The sequence below is a fragment of the Triticum aestivum genome, chromosome 3D (genome assembly GCF_018294505.1).
Source record: "Triticum aestivum cultivar Chinese Spring chromosome 3D, IWGSC CS RefSeq v2.1, whole genome shotgun sequence".
In the NCBI taxonomy this organism is placed as follows: domain Eukaryota; kingdom Viridiplantae; phylum Streptophyta; class Magnoliopsida; order Poales; family Poaceae; genus Triticum; species Triticum aestivum.
The window spans coordinates 341,303,463-341,324,676 of record NC_057802.1 but is presented as its reverse complement, the minus strand read 5'-3'; positions in this window follow the sequence as shown (position 1 = coordinate 341,324,676).

The following is a 21,214-nucleotide window of genomic DNA, read 5'->3' as shown; positions in this document are numbered from 1 at the left end:
TTTTTGCAACATGACATCATGCCAGCCCGGTCACAATTTCAAACCGTTTTTCGTCTGCCGCTCCATGTTTCGAGACACGGTTGCCATTGGCACGTCTTGTCAACGCAGAGATCGTGTCCCCTTATCGCGGGATTCTCATCAATACAGGCGTGGGTAACCCAACCGTGCCATTTACACAGCCCTTGGGAACATGCGAGTTTTAAGGCGAGTGGGGAGGCGTTTGATATTCATTGCCTTTATAAGGAGATAAGGATTCCCCTTCTTCACCCATGCCTTCTCTTTCTCTCCGTTCTTCCATTCTCGAGCTCCAGCGCCCAAGTTCCCCTCTTCTCCTCCTCAAGGAAGCACTTAATCATGTCCGGATCCGGAGGCCAAGGCAAGTGGATGGTCTCCTCCGTCAAGGAGAAGGACACCACCCAGCTTCGGGCGGCCGGGTACCTGGCGAAAGGAATCGCCCACCGTCTGCCTTCCAAGGGGCAAGTCATCCTCACCCCGAAGCCTACTGAGAGGGTAGTTTTCCTCCCTCACTTCGTCCGCGGACTGGGGTTTCCACTTCACCCCTTTGTCCGCGGACTGATGTACTATTACGGGCTAGATTTCCATGATCTAGCCCCGAACTCCTTCCTCAACATCTCGGCGTTCATCATCATGTGCGAGGCCTTCCTCCGCATCCATCCCCACTTCAGCCTATGGCTCAAGGTCTTCAATGTGAAGACGAAGGTGGTGGACGACCAGCACGCGGAATGCGGAGGCGCCATGGTGAGCAAGATGCCCAACGTCACCTGGCCCATAGGCACTTTTGTGGAGACTGTCAAGGAGTGGCAGAAGCAGTGGTTCTACATCACAGAGCCGCACGGCACCACTTAGGAGGCGGCTCCCGAGTTTAGGGCCGGAGCCCCAATGCGGCTCACCTCCTGGAAGGATAAAGGCCCCAACTGGTCAGCGTCAGACGAGCTGATAGCGCTGCAAACACGAATTTAGAGTATGGTGGATAAAAACGCCAAGCTCGTCGACGTGATCCAGGTGATGCTGGTTCATCGGATTCTCCCCTGCCAAAGCCGAAGCATCCCTTTATGGGAATTCAATCCGGAGAAGCACCAGACCCTGAGTGGGATCTTCGGAACTACTCACGAAGATGCTTGGAAGTTGCTCTTCAAGGGCAACGAGAAGTCGCCTGTCATAGATTCAGACCGTGGGCACGATCACACCCATCCAGCCAATGAGGTAAGTTCTCCCTTTCTCAAGGCGTACCTTCTACTTGTCTGTTCAAGGAGGATGCCTAATTTTTGCTGTATTTTTTCAGGTGTGGACGGAGAGAGCGGAGCAGATTCACAGTTCAGCTCCGCTGGCCGAAGAGCCAGTCGGCCCGCTCTTGGCCAAGATGCTGGTTCCGGCGCCCTATAGGCCACCGGAAAAGAAGGCCAAGAAGAAGGCCAAGGGGGCCAAAGGCGGCCCCCGTCGTAAGGGCGCTTCGGACATGACGTCCGAAGATGAAGTGACCCTTTCCTCCACCGCCGAGGACGAGGAGGAGGAGGAGGAGGAGGAGGAGAACAACCCTCCCCCTGACGAGGGAAAGAGGAAGAGGGCGGCCTCCACGAACCTGGAGGCGGAGACGTCCAAGAAAGGGAAAGGCTCCCTCGCGGATAACTCCGCGTGGGACGTCGACAGAAGTCCGGAGCGACGCCCCCGCCCTAAGCCTCGGGCTGCGTCGTAAGTGCTAGGACTCGTACATACCCATATATCTGGCTCTCCTCTTTATTGTATTGACATGATTAATTATGCAATTGCAGTCCGGCCCACAACAGCTCCCAGCGATCCTCATCAGGAGGTTCGTTGGATTCAAAGGCGATGGCCAGCGAGTCACCGCCAACCGCTCACTCCCCCAAGGCCAAGGGCGATGCGGAGGTGCTGTCCCAAGGACTTTCCCAGGCCGGGGAGAGGCTCAGGAGGCGCCAGAAGGCGAAGCCTCCGTCACCGGACACAAGGGGGAGCCGATCCCCGTGGAGACTGGTGATGAGGGACGTACTCAGTTCGGCCCTCAGCCGAATACGATTTCGGAGACCAATATAGCTCCGGAATCTGGTGTGCAACCTCCTTCGAAAGAGGAGGTATGCCCATTCCGCCGGTGACCCCTGTCCAACCAGGGGCACCGGATAATCTACTGGAAGCGCTGCGAGGCGCTTCCATTGTGGATGAGCACCATGTTCTTATGGGCACGGTAATTGAAAGGGTTCAGTCTGCCAAGAGCGGACTAACCGGAGCCTACAGTAGCCTGCTGACAGGTTCTGAGGTAAGCGGCGCAAAAAGAGAAAATCCCAATAAAGACAGTAGCCCCTGAGACACTATCCGGTGTTCGGAAAGAAAAATCCGGACAAAGGATCAATCCTTTATTGCAGGAAACTAACCAAATTACTCTGAAATGAATACGCAGGCATCGCTGCTGGCTACGGCCTCGCATACTGCCGAAGTCTCCGGACTGAAGTAGAGACTGGAGCAGGCCGAGGAGGAGCTCGGCCAGGTGAGGCGGCAGCTCCAGGAGAATCAAGGTATGTAATAACCCGTTATATATTCGAAAAGATTAAAATGATATATATTGACCGAAGTGTCATGATATGTATAGGAGCAACGACCGAGGTCGAGGCCCTGAAGAAGGCCCTGGCCGAAGCCGAGGGGAAGGCTGTCAAGGAGCAGGCCGCCCGTAAGAAGCTCAAGGCCCGGGTCAACGAGGTCCAGCAAGACCTTCAGGATGCGGTGAGGAAGTGCGAGACCTTGGAGCGCGATGCGTCGGCTCGAGAGACCGAACTCGCCAAGGCTCGTCAGAGCATGGAGACAGCCCGGAATGAGGGCCAGTGCCCTCCAACAGATCCAGGAGGCCAGGAAGATCGCGGAGGGTAAGGCATTTAGTATGCAAAGCAAATATGGGAAGAGGAAGTATCTTTTACTAACCCGGATTCGGAGTTCTCCAGGAGCTTTTGCTGATCTGCCACGTAGTGTGTTCGACGCTGCGGAGTTCTTCCGAGCCGAAGAAGGGAGCTCCACGGAGAATCTATTCTGGTCGCAATATCTTGCGCCAGAACATCCGGTGCCCTTCAGCGATCAGCTAAAACAGTTGGTCGAGCTGTACAGGGTGGCCGAACTGGCCATGAAGGATTTAATAATCCGGCTGTGGCCAGCCGAAGCTATACCCAGCAGTTACTTCGGCCTCGTGAAGCGGCTGGTGGATGCCTGTCCTTGGCTGGATGTCGTCAAGCGGTCCGTCTGCATCGAGGGCGCGCGTATGGCCTTTGCTCGCGTTAAGGTCTGGTGGGCAAAGATGGACACCATCAAGATTGTGACCGAGGGGCCACCCGAGGGCACGGAGTACCGCACACCCGAGCGGTATTTTGGAGACGTCCTGGAGGGGTCTCGTATTGTAGCGACGCAGTGTTCGCAAGACATTATCTTTGAATAAATGTATTCAAGTTGCCTCTCCTGTGCGGCCATGTTGTATGAAATCTGAGGGTTGGCCAATCGTCGGCTTCTGCCCCCACGTGGGTAGTACGGAGGTGTTCGGGATGGAATCTAAACACTCTTGATCCAATTATATGGTCCTTGAAGGAGTTGTTTAGCGCAACGAACCAGGCAATCAGACTATGCGGCTTGAACGCCCTCACTTAACCATAGGAGTTTGACAATAAAAAATGTTGGCGCAACCCTAGTATCCGAACTAGAGTGCTATAAGCGCCTGATCGGGAAGTACCGATCCTTCGCATAATGCGGAAGAAATCTCCAACGATTTGCAACCTCCGAAGAGCTGACCGGCTCTCGCCGCATCATGACAGTCAGTTTTCGGCTTTCTCTATTGAGGTGCTCCTTTGGATAAACCAAGGCACAATCGCAGTAGTTCTCCCTTTACTACCTTAGCCGATATAGCAGAACGTAAGGTAGCAAGCACAGGAGCCGGGCAACCCAACTATTGAGCCAAGACATGATTCGGAGCCAATGCATGTAGTGCTAAATTCGGGGTGCCGAACTATACTATAAAAAAGTGTTCGAACTTTTCTTGCCGTAGTGCGGGGTGCTATGAAGCCCCTGGCAAATATGAAACGTACCAAAGTGTACGGGTGCTACCTGATAAGGTTACCCACATGAGTAAAGAAAAAGGGAAACAGAGAGGGTGCAAAGATAATAAGCTAGGGCCCTCAAGCTCGGGCCGCGAACTGTTTCCATTGTAATTTGATTAATACGTCAAGGCGCATTTGATACAAGTAGTGCGATGAGCAACAGGCTATTTAACATGCCAAAACCAAGGGAGAGCTGCATGTGGGTCCTGAAAAACAGGTGGAGTGATTGTTTAACGAGACCACCTAGGAAGTCCCCCATATGTCTCTGTTTCTTGCCGTCTTGGTGTGTTTGTCCTTCGAGAGGACCCATGATCAGGCCATCGGATGGGGCCTGCGGGATTAAGACCAGAAAGGAAAAAGTAAAAGTGAAAGTATTTGTGTATCCGGTGCCAGTTGAGCCGCACTGCGGATCACAAGCTAGCTATGCCTTCGTCGATGCCCATGGAATTTTGAGTGCGTAGTTATGTACGCGCGGCACGACTGCCACCACTTGATCGGACTGAGACGGAGGCCGGATTGCTAGTCGAGCTCCTACCGGGCCGAGCTGTCCTGCTGCAGGGTAGTTCGGACCCTCTTAACGGTGTCTGTGGGCTCGGCAGCCGAATTAGGGTTCTGCTTGAGAAGGCTGCTCTGTACTTCTGCTGCTAAAGCAGCTGTGTGCTCTTCTGTACGGAGGGAGCGTTCCGTATTTCCGTTGACCGTGATGACGCCGCGTGGACTGGTCATCTTGAGCTTGAGATAAGCATAGTGTGGCACTGCATTGAATCGAGCGAATGCGGTTCGTCCGAACAGTGCGTGATAGCCGCTGCAAAAGGGGACGATGTCGAAGATTAACTCCTCACTTCGGAAATTGTCCGGAGACCCGAAGACAACCTCTAGCGTGATTGAGCCCGTACAACGGGCCTCTACACTTGGTATGACTCCTTTGAAGGTAGTCTTTGTGGGCTTGATCCGTGATGGATTGATGCCCATTTTTCGCACTGTATCCTGATAGAGCAGGTTGAGGCTGCTACCTCCGTCCATAAGGATGCGCGTCAGGTGAAATCCATCAATGATTGGGTCGAGGACTAGTGCGGCTGAACCGCCATGACGGATACTGGTCAGATGATCCCGACGATCAAAGGTGATCGGGAATGACGACCATGTATTAAATTTTGGGGCGACTGGCTCTATCGCGTAGACGTCCCTTAGTGCGCGCTTGCGCTCCCTTTTAGGGATGTGTGTAGCATATATCATGTTCACTGTTTTGACTTGAGGGGGAAACTTCTTCTGTCCCCCTGTGTTCGGTTGTCGGGGCTCCTCGTCGTCGTCCTCGCTTTGTGATCCCTTTTCCCTGTTCTCGGCGTTTAATTTGCCGGCCTGTTTAAAAACCCAACAATCTCTATTGGTATGATTGGCTGGTTTGTCTAGGGTGCCATGTATCTGGCACGGGCGATCGAGTATGCGGTCCAGGCTGGATGGTCCTTGATTGTTTCTTTTGTACGATTTCTTCCGCTGGCTGGACTTGGAGCCGCTGAATCCGGCATTGACTGTGGTGTCGTCGGCATTATCACCATTACTTCGGCGTTTGTGTCTGTTACGTCGGAGCCTGTCGTTGTTGTTTTTGACCTCGGAGGGGCCTGCCTCGCTGGCTGTGTTTTTGCTACGAGCCAGCCAGCTATCCTCACCCACACAAAAGCGGTCATGAGTGCCGTAAGGGCTGCCATAGATTTTGGTTTTTCTTGGCCGAGGTGGCGGGCGAGCCATTCATCGCGGATGCTATGTTTAAAGGCCGCTAGGGCTTCGGCATCAGGACAGTCGATGATCTGGTTCTTTTTGGTTAGGAACCTAGTCCAGAATTTCCTGGGCGACTCTCCAGGTTGTTGGACTATGTGGCTTAAGTCATCGGCGTCTGGTGGCCGGACATATGTACCTTGGAAGTTGTTGAGGAAGGCTTCTTCCAAGTCCTCCCAGCTGCCGATAGAATTTTCCGGCATGCTGTTTAACCAGTGCCGAGCTGGTCCTTTAAGCTTTAGTGGGAGGTATTTGATAGCATGGAGGTCATCTCACGGGCCATGTGGATGTGGAGGATAAAGTCCTCGATCCATACCGCGGGATCAGTTGTCCCGTCGTATGATTCAATATTCACGGGTTTGAACCCTTCGGGGAATTCGTGATCCATTACTTCAACAGTGAAGCAAAGAGGGTGTGCGGCGCCTCTATACCTGGCTGCGTCGCAACGTAGCTCCGATGGAGTTCGTCTGCGGTTGTCGGCTCGGGCGTGACTAGGTTTGTCACGTCCGAATAGGTAGCCATCATCACGTGTCGAAGAACGTCCCCACGATCCGTAAATTGATCGGGTGTATCCTGCTCTGCTATCCAGGGTCTGCCGGAGGTCGTATGTATGACCCCGAACTGTTTTGTCTCTATTTTTTCGTGGCGGTGGGGTGGGTTGCTATTCGGCTTGAGTTGCCGCTCTATCCCGACCACGAGGTGGTCGGTCCGCCGCACTGTCCCGACCGCGTAGTGGTCGATCGGCCGCATTACACGAGGGAGGTATGGGCTCCGGCGCCTCTTCATCGAACTGAGGTAGCAACCTTCGCTTTGGGTAACTCTTGGTTGGGCATCTGAGGCCGTATTCTTCGGCTGCCAGAACATCAGTCCACATGTCGACGAGGAGATCTTGGTTAGCTTGAAGCTGCTGCTGCTTCTTTTTCAGGCTCCTTGTGGTGGCTATTAGCTGGCGCTTGAAGCGCTCCTGCTCGAGAGGTTCCTCAGGCACGATGAAATCTTCGTTGCCGAGGCTTTCCTCATCCTCGGAGAGCGGATGATAACTACCATCCTCCAAGTTGTTGGGCCTGGCCTGTTCGTCGGGGCTCGCTTGCCCGTTTTCTTGCTCCTCCTGTTCGGATGTTACCTCAGCGAGGTCTTCATTGTTTTCGGCATCGTCCGGAGTATTATTTTCTCTGGTGCTAGCATTGTTGTCTTTTGAACGACGTGACTTAGAGCGGCGTTGAGGACGCCGACGCTTTTGTTGTATCTCAGGAGGTTTATTCTCGACTGGATTTTCTTTGTCATCGTCGTTGGTTGTTTTGGGTGTATCCACCATGTACACATCATACGAAGAGGTGGCCGTCCAGTGCCCAGTAAATGGCGGATTTTGTTTTGCTCCTCACCAGCATCGTCGTCCATACCGTCGATGTCTTCGGAGCCGTAATCAAGTGTGTCGGTTAAATCCTCGACCGTTGCTATGAAGTGGGTGGCGGGTGGGAAGCAAAATTCTCCATCGTCAACCCCTGGTTCGAACCGGACATAGTTCGGCCGTCGGTCCCCTGCCAAGGACTGGTTCTTTAATGAGTTTAGCACATCGCCCAAGGGCGAGTGCTGGAAGATGTCTGCGGCGCTGAATTCGAAGATCGACAAGCGATCAAGTTCAGCGTCCGCGGACTCACATGATTCGGAACTTATAACCAGAGACGAGTCCGGAGTTTCCGTGACACAGATATCATGTGAGGTTGAGTCTATGTGCGGCTCCAACGCCGGGGAATCTGCGACCTCCGTAGTGGGGTTGAGCCTCCCGTCCTTGGATGGCGGAGTATGCTCCGGATCTAAGGCCAGAGCAGTTACGGGAGCTATCTCCTGGATGCGGTCTGATGACAGATTTAGGTCATGTTCATCAAGGTGACCCGGAGCAATCGTCGCGGTCTCGAATCCGGCGAAGATCAAATCTCCATGGATGTCCGCGACGTAGTTCAAGCTCCCAAATCTGACCTGATGGCCAGGGGTGTAGCTATCGATCTGCTCCAGGTGGCCAAACGAGTTGGCCCGCAGTGCGAAGCCGCCGAACACAAAGATTTGTCTGGGGAGGAAAGTGTTTCCTTGGACAACGTCATTGTTGATGATTGAAGGGGCCATTGAACCTTTTGAGGACGGCACAGTGGAACTCTCAATGAAAGTGATACGTCTCCAACGTATCTATAATTTTTTATTGTTCCATGCTATATTATATTCTGTTTTGGACATTAATGGGCTTTATTATACACTTTTATATTATTTTTGGGACTAACCTATTAACCGGAGGCCCAGCCCAGAATTGCTGTTTTTTGCCTATTTCAGAGTTTCGCAGAAAAAGAATATCAAACGGAGTCCAAACGGAATGAAACCTTCGGGAACGTGATTTTCGGAACAAACGTGATCCAGAGGACTTGGACCCTACGTCAAGACATCAACCAGGAAGGCACGAGGTAGGGGGGCGCGCCCTCCACCCTCATGGGGCCCACGCTGCTCCACCGACGTACTTCTTCCTCCTATATATACCTACGTACCCCCAAACTACCAGATACGGAGCCAAAAACCTAATTCCACCACTGCAACCTTCTGTACTCGTGAGATCCCATCTTGGGGCCTTTTCCGGAGCTCCGCCAGAGGGGGCATCGATCACGGAGGGCTTCTACATCAACACCATAGCCTCTCCGATGATGTGTGAGTAGTTTACCTCAGACCTTCGGGTCCATAGTTATTAGCTAGATGGCTTCTTCTCTCTTTTTGGATCTCAATACAATGTTCTCCCCCTCTCTTGTGGAGATCTATTCGATGTAATCTTCTTTTGCGGTGTGTTTGTTGAGACCGATGAATTGTGGGTTTATGATCAAGTTTATCTATGAACAATATTTGAATCTTCTCTGAATTCTTTTATGTATGATTGGTTATCTTTGCAAGTCTCTTCGAATTATCAGTTTGGTTTGGCCTACTAGATTGATCTTTCTTGCAATGGGAGAAGTGCTTAGCTTTGGGTTCAATCTTGCTGTGTCCTTTCCCAGTGACAGTAGGGGCAGCAAGGCACGTATTGTATTGTTGCCATCGAGGATAACAAGATGGGGTTTATATCATATTGCATGAGTTTATCCCTCTACATCATGTCAACTTACTTAAAGCTTTACTCTGTTCTTTTGAACTTAATACTCTAGATGCATGCTAGATAGCGGTCGATGTGTGGAGTAATAGTAGTAGATGCAGGCAGGAGTCGGTCTACTTGTCGCGGACGTGATGCCTATATACATGATCATACATAGATATTCTCATAACTATGCTCAATTCTGTCAATTGCTCAACAGTAATTTGTTTACCCACCGTAATACTTATGTTCCCGAGAGAAGCCACTAGTGAAACCCATGGCCCCCGGGTCTATTTTCCATCTTATTTAATCTCCCGACAACAAGCTATTTCTGGTGCCGTTTTTATTTTGCTTTCTTTACTTTGCATCTTTATCATAAAAATACCAAAAATATTATCTTATCATATCTATCAGATCTCACTTTCGTAAGTGACCGTGAAGGGATTGACAACCCCTTTATTGCGTTGGTTGCGAGGATTTTATTTGTTTGTGTAGGTGCGAGGGACTCGTGCGTGGCCTCCTACTGGATTGATACCTTGGTTCTCAAAAACTAAGGGAAATACTTATGCTTCTTTACTGCATCACCCTTTCCTCTTCAAGGGAAAACCAACGCAGTGCTCAAGAGGTAGCAAGAAGTATTTCTGGCGCCGTTGCCGGGGAGTCTACGCACAAGTCAAGACATACCAAGTACCCATCACAAACTCTTATCCCTCGCATTACATTATTTGTCATTTGCCTCTCGTTTTCCTCTCCCCCACTTCACATTTGCCGTTTTATTCGCCCTTCTTCCGTTTGATCTTGTGTTACCATGTGCCTTCTTTTTGCTTGCATCTTTGCTTGCTAAGAGTTTATGGATCCCCATCCACTTGCTAATCTTTTTAAGAGAACAAATTATGATGAACCTATTGCTAGTGAGTTGAGTGCACTAGATTATCTTTATGAGTTTTTGCTTGAAATTCATGAATCTGAAAATTGTGATGAAGAAATTTATGAAAAGATTCACGATAGCCCCTTGAATAAAAAGCATGATTGCAATGATTCTACTATAAATTCCCTTGATGTCAATTGTGCTAATAATATGCAAAACCCTAAGCTTGGGGATGCTAGTTTTGCTATGTCTACCACTTATTGCAATGATCATGATTGGGGTGATTCTTCTTATGATCTTGAAAATTTATTTAAGGCCCATGATGAATATGAGATTGATAATAATGTTTGCAATAATATTAAAAGTGGGTTTGGAGAGGTCATGACTTTAGTTAATGATAATCCCACTATTTTGGAAGAGTTTCAACTTTGCATGCATGTGGATTGTGTCGAAAATATTTTATGGGATAGCAATATTATTGAATTTTCTTACGATCCTACATGTAATTATTATGAGAGAGGAAAATATGGTTGTAGACATTTTCATGTTACTAAATTACCTCTCGTTATGTTGAGATTGCTATTGTTTCTTTTCGCTTCCTCGCATATGCTAGTTTTTGCTTGCCTTGCAAATTTGTTTGCTTATAATATGCCTATGCATAAGAAGTATGTTAGACTTAGATGTGTTTGTCACGTGTTTTATGATGCTCTCTTTGTGTTTCAATTCTTGTCTTTCATGTGAGCATCGTCGAAATCTTATGCCTAGCTAGGGGCGTTAAACGATGGCGCTTGTTGGGAGGCAACCCAATTTTATTTTAGTTTTTGGTTTTTGCTTCTGTTTACGAATAAATATTTGATCTAGCCTCTGGTTAGATTTGTTTTTATGTTTTAATTAGTGTTTGTGCCAAGTTAAACCTATAGGAACTTCTTGGATGATAGTTATTTGATCTTGCTGAAAATTCCAGAAACTTTCTGTTCACGAAAACAATTGTTAAAAATCACCAGAACGTGATAAAATATTGATTCCAATTTCTGCTGATCAATAAACAAATTTTCTAGGTCGTCCTATTTTGGCTGAATTTTTGGAGTTCCAGAAGTTTGCGTTAGTTACAGATTACTACAGACTGTTCTGTTTTTAACAGATTCTGTTTTTGTTGTGTTGTTTGCTTATTTTGATGAATCTATGGCTAGTAAAATAGTTTATAAACCATAGAGAAGTTGGAATACAGTAGGTTTAACACCAATATAAATAAAAAATTAGTTCATTACAGTACCTTGAAGTGGTGTTTTGTTTTCTTTCGCTAACGGAGCTCACGAGATTTTCTGCTGAGTTTTGTGTTGTGAAGTTTTCAAGTTTTGGGTAAAAGATTTGATGGATTATGGAACAAGGAGTGGCAAGAGCCTAAGCTTGGGGATTCCCATGGCACTCCAAGATAATCTAAGGACACCTAAAAGCCAAAGCTTGGGGATGCCCTGAAAGGCATCCCCTCTTCTGTCTACTTCCATCGGTAACTTTACTTGGAGCTATATTTTTATTCACCACATGATATGTGTTTTGCTTGGAGCGTCTTGTATTATTTGAGTATTTATTTGTTAGTTTGCCACAATCATCCTTGATGTACATACCTTTTGAGAGAGACACACATGATTCGGAAATTGTTACAATACTCTATGTGCTTCACTTATATCTTTTGAGTTATATAGTTTTTGCTCTAGTGCTTCACTTATATCTTTTAGAGCACGGTGGTGGATTTGTTTTATAGAAACTATTGTTCTCTCATGCTTCACTTAGATTATTTTGAGAGTCTTACAAAACAGCATGGTAATTAGCTTTAATTATGATAGGCATTCAAGATTAGTAAAACAATTCTTATGAGTGTGTTGAATACTATGAGAAGTTTGATACTTGATAATTGTTTTGAGATATGGAGATGGTGATATTAGAGTCATGCTAGTTGAGTAGTTTTGAATTTGAGAAATACTTGTGTTAAAGTTTGTGATTCCCGTAGCATGCACGTATGGTGAACCATTATGTGATGAAGTCGGAGCATGATTTATTTATTGATTGTCTTCCTTATGAGTGGCGGTCGGGGACGAGCGATGGTCTTTTCCTACCAATCTATCCCCCTAGGAGCATGTGCGTAATACTTTGCTTCGATAACTTGTAGATTTTTGCAATAAGTATATGAGTTCTTTATGACTAATGTTGAGTCCATGGATTATACGCACTTTCTTTCTTCTACCATTGCTAGCCTCTCTAATACCGCGCACTTTTCGCCGGTATCATACACCCACCATATACCTTCCTCAAAACAGCCACCATACCTACCTACCATGGCATTTCCATAGCCATTCCGAGATATATTGCCATGCAACTTACCACCATTCAGTTTATTATGACACGCTCCATCATTGTCATATTGCTTTGCATGATCATGTAGTTGACATTGTATTTGTGGCAAAGCCACCGTTCATAATTCTTTCATACATGTCACTCTTGATTCATTGCATACCGGGGTACACCGCCGGAGGCATTCACATAGAGTCATATTTTGTTCTAAGTATTGAGTTGTAATTGTTGAGTTGTAAGTAAATAAAAGTGTGATGATCATCATTTTTTAGAGCATTGTCCCAAGTGAGGAAAGGATGATGGAGACTATGATTCCCCCACAAGTCGGGGTGAGACTCCGGACTAAATTAAAAAAAAGAAAGGCCATAAAAAAGAGAAAAGGCCCAAAAAATGAGAGAAAAAGAGAGAAGGGACAATGTTACTATCCTTTTACCACACTTGTGCTTCAAAGTAGCACCATGATCTTCATGATAGAGAGTCTCCTATGATATCACTTTCATATACTAGTGGGAAATTTTCATTATAAAACTTGGCTTGTATATTCCAATGATGGGCTTCCACAAAATGCCCTAGGTCTTCGTGAGCAAGCGAGTTGGATGCACACCCGCTTAGTTCCTTTTGTTGAGCTTTCATATACTTATAGCTCTAGTGCATCCGTTGCATGGCAATCCCTACTCACTCACATTGATATCTATTAATGGGCATCTCCATAGCCCGTTGATACGCCTAGTTGATGTGAGACTATCTTCTCCTTTTTTGTCTTCTCCACAACCACCATTCTATTCCACATATAGTGCTATGTCCATGGCTCACGCTCATGTATTGCGTGAAAATTGAAAAAGTTTGAGAACATCAAAAGTATGAAACAATTGCTTGGCTTGTCATCGGGGTTGTGCACGATTTAAATACTTTGTGTGGTGAAGACAGAGCATAGCCAGACTATATGATTTTGTAGGGATAACTTTCTTTGGCCATGTTATTTTGAGAAGACATAATTGCTTAGTTAGTATGCTTGAAGTATTATTATTTTTATGTCAATATTGTCGTGGAATTGTCACGGCAGATGTCCTCGAGCTAGGACTTAGTCGTGGAGCCATCGCAGCTAGGAAGCTTAAAGGGGTTAAACGGGACAAGGAACATGGGGGTTATACTGGTTCGACCCCTTACGGTGAAGGTAAAAGCCTACGTCCAGTTGAGGTGGTATTGATTATGGTTTCGATGACCAGGGAGCTTGATTGCTATGCCTGGCTCTCGACGAGATCTTACTTGTCCCTAAACCGCCGCCGGGTCGTCCCTTTATATAGAGAGGTTGACGCCCAGCGGCTCTCAGAGTCCCGGCCGGCTCATAAGAGTGTCCGGCTCGGACTCTCAACTACTCTTGCCTTACACTACAAGTCTTGCCATACGGCGGTTTATCACTACGGACCTTAAGCCATCTCCGGGTCTTAGGCCCATCATTGACCCGCCGTCTTCAAGCTCGGTACTGGGCTTCGCGTGATGACCATTATGAGTAACCCGGCCCCTCCTGGCGGGTGACTCTAAGGGTTATATCCTCAACATTAGGCCCCAGATTGATTTGAACCGGTTCATGTCAATCTTCAATTCTTTTGAGAGAAAAGATCTTCCGGCTTATGGTCGTGTGAAGGTTATAACCCGCCGTGATGTCATCTTCTGGATTCCTGGTAACCCGCCATGACGTCATCTTCCATTAAGTCCATTTTTTATCCCACCATATCCTCAACGGATCTTATCTTTAAAGGCCATCCCGAAAATCGAGGCGTTTTTGTGGTGAGATAATCACGCCGTGGCCTCCTCGTTTCTCGCGCCCACTTATGAGCCTCACTTTATAAATAGCCCGGCCCATGAGCCTCCAGTCACTCGTCGCCTCCATCTTCTTCCTCCTCTCGCCACTGTGCTGCCGCCCGAGCTCCGCCGCCGCCGCCGCGGGTTTCCTCGTCTTCACCAACTCAGGCCGCTGCATCAACCTGACGTGACCAGAGAAACGCGACGAACCCCCGCCGTAACTCCGCACCTGTAAGTCCCTGCACCTCTCCACCGTAGATCCGCATTAGGGTTCCACTGTTCTTCCTCTGTTCTTCGCTGTTCTTCTCGAATTCTCTGTAGTTCTGCCACTATAGTCATGTTTGATCCAAGAGTAGTACAGAGCTCCTGCGGTAGTTGTTGCACATCCATTTTTCCACTAGTAGATCCCCTTTGTTTGAAATAAGATCCCACTCTGAATCCATGAACTTCTTCTGCGTCAGTTCTAGGTCTAGAAATTTTTCCTTTTAGCCAACCGTTTGATCCAAAATAATTACTGCGATCTGTGAAACTTGTTTTCACCACACTTAGTCAAAAATTGCATCTGCTGAGCTATGGCGGCTCACATTTCCGGCTTAAAAGAAGCCACGCGCTGTAAAATTTCCGGCTCATTTATGATAAAGCTGTAGACAATTTGAATTACTCACGATACCTTCAGCGGCTTAGATAACCCGATGCACTTAACCATATGTCATTAGGCCCCTCTCATAAGCCGCCATTGAGTATTAAACTGTAGACGTCTGCCGGCTTATAATTGAACCGGACATTTTCCTTTTGTCATAGGCTTCATCTTTCACAATGCCTCCTAAAGCTCCCAAGGCACCCATCACGTGCAACTGGATGAGATCCAATGTCACCGACGACACTTTAGCTGATTTCGTAAAGACGGGTTACTTGCCCAAGAAGGAAATCATGTCTTATCGTGCCCCTGACCCGTCGGAGGAGAGACCTCAACCTAGAGATGGTGAGGTGGTGATATTTGCTGATCACATGAGCCGGGGCTTCGCACCGCCCGGCTCAAAATTCTTTAGGGATGTTCTGAACTTCTTCGATCTGCGGCCGCAAGACATAGGACCCAATTCCGTGTCAAATATATGCAACTTCCAAGTATTCTGCGAAGTCTATCTTGGAGAAGAGCCCAGCCTGCTGCTCTTTAGAGAGCTATTTTATCTGAACCGCCAGAATGAGTGCGCCAACGGGCCAAGCCTGGAACTTGGTGGAATCTCCATTCAACGCCGGAGAGACTGCCTCTTTCCTTATGCTGAGCCGCCAAGCCATCCAAAGGACTGGAACCAGACGTGGTTTTATTGCCAGGACACTTCTCCGGCTGACGAGAGCCCTCTGCCCGGCTTTCGTGCCCTGCGTCTGGAGCCAAATCACCCTCTGCCAGACAAACTCTCTCAAGCTGAGCGTCAACCTCTGATCCCCACCATCAATAAGATCAAGGCTCTCCTGGGAAACGGCCTCAACGGCATTGATCTGGTCCGGGTTTGGATCTCTTGGCGGGTGATCCCCTTGAGCCGCCGCCCCGGCTTAATGTGTGCTTACACGGGCCGGAAGGATGACCCTCTGCGGCACAGCCCCAACGATCTTCCTGAGGACGTTGTGGACGACATGACCAAGTCTCTCCTGAATGAGAGCTTAGCCGACTGTGGGAGAACCGGCCTGAACCCCTTCTGCCAAGCTAACCCGGCTCCGGCGGTAAGCCACTGACCTGAACACCTTGGTTTTCTTTTTAATAGTTTCCATCTGAACCTTAAGAAATCTTTGCTGTATGTTTCAGGCTAATGACAAGTTCTGGAAGGTCAAATATGACCATGAAGCGGCCAAAAAAGCCAGGAAGGCTAAGAAAGCCGCCAGGAGAGCCGCTCCCCGCAAGAAGGGAAGCAGGCCTACTGCCTCAGAGCTGCTTCAGCTAAGTGACAGCTCCGAGTCAGAGGTAACCCCTGAATCTGTAGGCTCTTGTTTTGTTTCTTGCTTATTCCTATCCACCTTATCGATACTGATCATCAGCAGGATGACACCGGAGCAAGTAACCCGGTGACTGAAGAGGTAACGACACTTTCCTCCGACTCGGAGCCCTTGCCAAGGCCGAAAGTCCGAAGAGTAACCCGGAAAGTAAGATTTTCACATCCTTTAGCTTATCAAGATCCTCAATTTCTTTTGAAGCAACAGATTCATGAGAGCCGGCGGCACACCCGGACCAACAAGGATGCAGACCTCTCCTCCGGCTTACCTGAAGCGTCAAGGAAGCGCCGGACCGAGGTTATCTCCAACTTATATCCTTTTCATCCTTTGGCGGGCGTTATACGTCAACCGCTCAATTCTTCTGATTCAAATTATCAGGAAACTTCACCTTCCTCTGGTGACTCTATGCAATCGAACCTGCCGGCTTTCAAGACCGCACCCGGGTAATGATGATCATCTCTTGTTGTGCTTATCTTTACTCATGCTTTGTACTAACCTTTTGTCCTTTCAGTGCCCAGGCAAAGCTCAGCAAGAGGGCGAAGAAGAACAAACCGGTCGAAGAGCCGGTCTTGACTGAGCCGGAGGTTTCAGCTCAAGAGCCGCCAGCTGCCTCTGCTCCTGAAGCCACCGCTCCAACCGACGAGCCAGTCATAGAGACTTCTACCAATCCGGATATCTCCAGCCCGGCTCAGCCGGCCGATGACCCGGACGTGGTAATCACCCGGACGGAGTTTGTCGAGCCGGGGAGACCCACTGCGCTGGCTAAGTGCTCTGCCAAGGAAGAATTGCTAGAGCGCCGCAGGGCCAAGCTGGACATCACCAACTACGCTAACTTGAGCATTGGAGATATCATCTCCGGCTATGTCAATCAGGTGCACAGCAGCCGGGATCTGGAGATTGACATGGTGAAGCAGATACAGCAGAAATCTGAGGTACCACTCTCTTGCTTACTGCATAGTCATCTTTACCATACTAGCCCCCAAGTCTACTACTTATGATAGAATACGTTGTAGACTTAACTTCCGGCTTACTTTCATGAACCGGCAATTCGTTGATAGAACCTTTCAGCATACATTAGCCCCCAAGTGCCAAGTGTCTTTGCTTGGAAAGTGCTTGGGACTTTAAAGTTGTATAATAATTATTCATACTATAACCCGGAAATTGTACAGGCTGCTTGCAAAAAATTTGAGGCTGATATCTCTGAGCTGAAGAACCGCCTGAAGACTCAGGAAACTGAGACCCGGAAGGCCAACGCTAAATTTGAATCCAGTGTTGCTGCTCAAGAGAAGCTGAAAAAGAAGTTTGAAACTGAAAGGAAAACTTGGGCCGAAGAGAAGGCTGCTCTGGTCAGCCGGGCCGAACAGGCGGAAGCGGCTCTGACGGAGAGAACCGCCGAACTCTCCGGCTTAAAACGCCATGTGTCACAGATGGTCGCCGCAATCTTCGGTAAGTCATTCTGCCGGCTTTCAACAAGTTTACAGTCTTTATGTCTCATAACTCCCATCATTGCTAGCGGCTTATCTTACTTTGTTAAACAGGTCCCAGAAGCGCCAACCTCAATCAAAATGTGCTGACCAAGCTGAAGGCCGTGTACACTCTGGTGGAGCAACTCTACACCGGGTCACAGCGCGCCTTGGCCGTTGTGGCCCTGTCCAATGAGGTTCCGACTCACCTGGCGGACGTACTTCGCCGGCTTGCCGTTCTTCCTCAGCGTTTCCAAGAGCTGCGACGGGCCTCTGCAAGAGCCGGAGCCATAGCTGCTCTGAGCCGGGCCAAGGCTTTCCTTCCAGAGCTAGACCCGGCTGACATCGCACTTGGATACCCCAGCCTGAAGGGAGATGGCACCCCCTTCGACCAAAAAGACTTTGCTGCCTGTGTGAAGATCGTGCGCCCGGTGGCCACCCTTATTGGGAATGACACCGACCTTACCAAGTACCAGCCGGGCTACGACGCAGAGAATCAGAGGATCCCCACTCCGCGTTATGAAGCCATCAGCTTGGTCCCGCCAACTCGTAAGCACACCTTTGCCCCAGAAATTGACCCGGCCGGGTTAATTGACGAGGAGGCTCAATTTGAAGCTTTGAGCGGCATTGACTGGAAATCGTCCACCTTCCAGGTCATGGGAACAGCCGGAGGAGCGGAGAGGGATGATCCGGAAGCTTCGACTCCACAAGCACCTTGATCTTTAGATGGCTTATGGTTGCACCTTAGAGCAATGCCTCACCTTTTGGACTCGGGGAGTCTTGTAATAGAGTAGGACAAACATGTTAATCTTGTCGTGCCATCGTGCACATGTTGAATGCTTAGCTCCGTTAAAGTTGCTTCCTTATATTCCTCCGGGTCATAATTGATCATTTATTGTCCTTAAGCTCGAATAGCTGTCTTTAACCATCCTCTTTGATGTAACCATAATGGCATACTTATGGGCCTTCAAGTAGAGTTCCGGCTTATGTAACCCGAATGATGAGATGAAGACCTCAACTCCGGTTTACCAGCGTCAAGAATACTTACTATATGTTATCAGCATTGTGAATCAAAATTAAGTCGGCAAAAGGAAAAGCCGCCCTTGCACACTGCTGATGTGACCAACAGAACTTGTTGTAAGTCAGAAAATCAAAAACTTAAGGGCTTCAGGTTCGAATACGACCAGAGAACCGTCCCAAAGGGGTTAAGCTAAGATTCGAATGCGATCATATAGCCCCCAGTGGCTTTGGCGATGCCAATCAAGAGGGTACCGACAGCTATGTTCTCTTTGGTTCGAATACGACCCATGTTTGAACAGGAAGCCCCCAAATGACCTTAAGAGTTGTTTAACGACGCTGATTCGAATACGATCCACGTCGGTTCCCAAAGGGGGTTGAGCTATGATTCAAATATGATCAAAGAAAACTCCCCAATGAGCTCGGCACTTTGCCAATCAAGTGGGTATCGACAGCTATGTTCTCTTTGGTTCGAATACGACCTATGTTTGAACAGGAAGCCCCCAGGTGATTCTATTGCGTACGGCTAGATTCGAATACGATCATAAGCCGGATCCACCTCCGAGTGACCATGTGATGGTGTAATGGAAACAACACTTTTACCTTTGGAGGAGAAAAGGACAGAGGTCCTGCTTTATTATTTAACATAATATATACATGGCTATAGAAATATGTACATTATGAGAGCCGGTGGCTCAAGTGTAATAAGGCCGAAGCTGAGCTATGTTCCACGGCCGACGGGTCTCTTCCTCCGACTTGCGTGAATCTTTATGCTCCCGAACGTCAATAAGGTAGTATGACCCGTTGTGCAAGTTCTTGCTGACCACAAATGGCCCTTCCCAAGGCGGGGATAGCTTGTGTGCATCTGTTTGATCTTGGATGAGCCGGAGCACCAGATCACCTTCCTGGAAGACCCGGGACTTAACCCGGCGACTGTGATAACGGCGCAGGTCTTGTTGGTAAATCGCTGAACGAGCTGCTGCCACGTCACGCTGTTCGTCCAACAAGTCAAGAGCATCTTGGCGCGCCTGTTCATTATCCGCCTCAACATAAGCCGCCACTCGAGGCGAGTCATGACGGATGTCACTGGGGAGGACTGCTTCCGCTCCATAAACCATGAAGAAAGGCGTGTAACCCGTAGACCTGTTAGGAGTAGTATTGATGCTCCATAACACGGAGGGTAGCTCCTCCACCCAACAACCCGGCGTCCGTTGTAAAGGGACCAAAAGCCGGGGCTTAATGCCCTTCAAGATCTCCTGATTAGCTCTCTCAGCTTGACCATTGGATTGAGGATGAGCCACTGATGAAACATCAAGTCGAATATGCTCTCGTTGACAAAACTCCTCCATGGCGCCTTTAGACAGATTGGTACCATTGTCAGTTATAATGCTGTGTGGAAAGCCAAAGCGAAATATCACCCTTTTCATGAACTGAACCGCCGTGGCTGCGTCACACTTGCTAACTGGCTCTGCTTCAACCCACTTTGTGAATTTGTCAACTGCCACCAAGAGGTGAGTCTTCTTATCCTTGGACCTTTTAAAAGGCCCAACCATATCAAGCCCCCAGACCGCAAATGGCCAAGTGATTGGTATCATCCTCAGCTCCTGAGCCGGCACATGAGCCCGTCGCGAGAACCTCTGGCAACCATCACATTTACTGACCAAGTCCTCCGCATCAGCATGAGCCGTCAGCCAATAAAAACCATGACGAAAAGCCTTGGCCACAAGGGATTTTGAGCCGGCATGATGGCCACAATCCCCTTCGTGAATCTCACGCAAGATTTCTTGACCTTCCTCAGGGGAGACACAACGCTGGAACGCTCCCGTAACACTGCGGCGATGCAGCTCACCATTGATAACAACCATTGACTTAGACCGCCGGGTTATTTGTCTGGCCAAAGTTTCATCCTCAGGCAAATCTCCCCGGGTCATGTATGCCAAATATGGTACTGTCCAGTCTGGGGTGATGTGGAGAGCCGCCACCAACTGTGCCTCCGGGTCAGGGACAGCCAAGTCTCCTTCTGTAGGTGATTTGACCGAAGGGTTATGCAGGATGTCCAAGAAAGTATTAGGCGGCACCGGCTTTCGCTGAGAGCCCAGCCGGCTTAATGCATCAGCCGCCTCGTTCTTCCTGCGATCGATGTGCTCTACTTGGTAACCCTGAAAGTGTCCAGCAATGGCATCAACTTCACGGCGATAAGCCGCCATGAGAGGGTCCTTGGAGTCCCACTTGCCTGATACTTGTTGAGCCACTAGATCTGAGTCGCCGAAGCACCTTACCCGGCTCAAGCTCATCTCCTTAGCCATCCGAAGACCATGGAGCAAGGCCTCGTACTCAGCCGCATTGTTAGTACAAGGAAACATCAACCGTAGCACATAATGAAACTTGTCACCTTTAGGGGAAGCCAATACAACTCCAGCCCCCGAGCCTTCCAATTGCCTAGACCCATCAAAGTGAATAGTCCAATATGTATTATCTGGCTTTTCTTCAGGCACCTGTAGCTCTGTCCAATCGTTGATGAAATCCACCAAAGCTTGAGATTTAACAGCAGTGCGTGGTACATATTTCAGACCATGAGGCCCAAGCTCTATAGCCCACTTAGCCACTCTCCCTGTGGCTTCTCTGTTTTGGATGATATCTCCAAGGGGAGCAGAACTAACCACCGTAATGGGGTGACCCTGAAAATAGTGCTTAAGCTTCCGGCTTGCCATGAACACACCATAAACAAGCTTTTGCCAATGTGGATACCGCT